This window comes from Cryptotermes secundus, unplaced genomic scaffold (genome assembly GCF_002891405.2).
Source record: "Cryptotermes secundus unplaced genomic scaffold, Csec_1.0 scaffold709, whole genome shotgun sequence".
Taxonomy (NCBI): domain Eukaryota; kingdom Metazoa; phylum Arthropoda; class Insecta; order Blattodea; family Kalotermitidae; genus Cryptotermes; species Cryptotermes secundus.
The window spans coordinates 292,734-293,007 of NW_019738358.1; positions in this window are offsets into that span (position 1 = coordinate 292,734).

Consider the following 274-nt stretch of genomic DNA (forward strand, 5'->3'; position numbering starts at 1 on the left):
TTCCATTTTTTCGAGGGTCCCCCTCGGGGTCGACACCATTTTGTTTTTTGATGTAAAGTCTGTTTCGTTATTCTTTCATCTTGCATTTTAATCTGTCCTCAAAATTTGTTCTTGTGTATTTATTCTATTTTGTGTTGTTCGTACTTTCAGTTATTTCCTAGTATCGTTGTTCTTAATATGGTCTAAGTAATGCAAAGTTTCGCCGGTAACGGTAGCCGAGCGGTCTAAGGCATGCACTGTCTTCGCTCGCTCGGAAGCCGGGATCGTGGGTTCG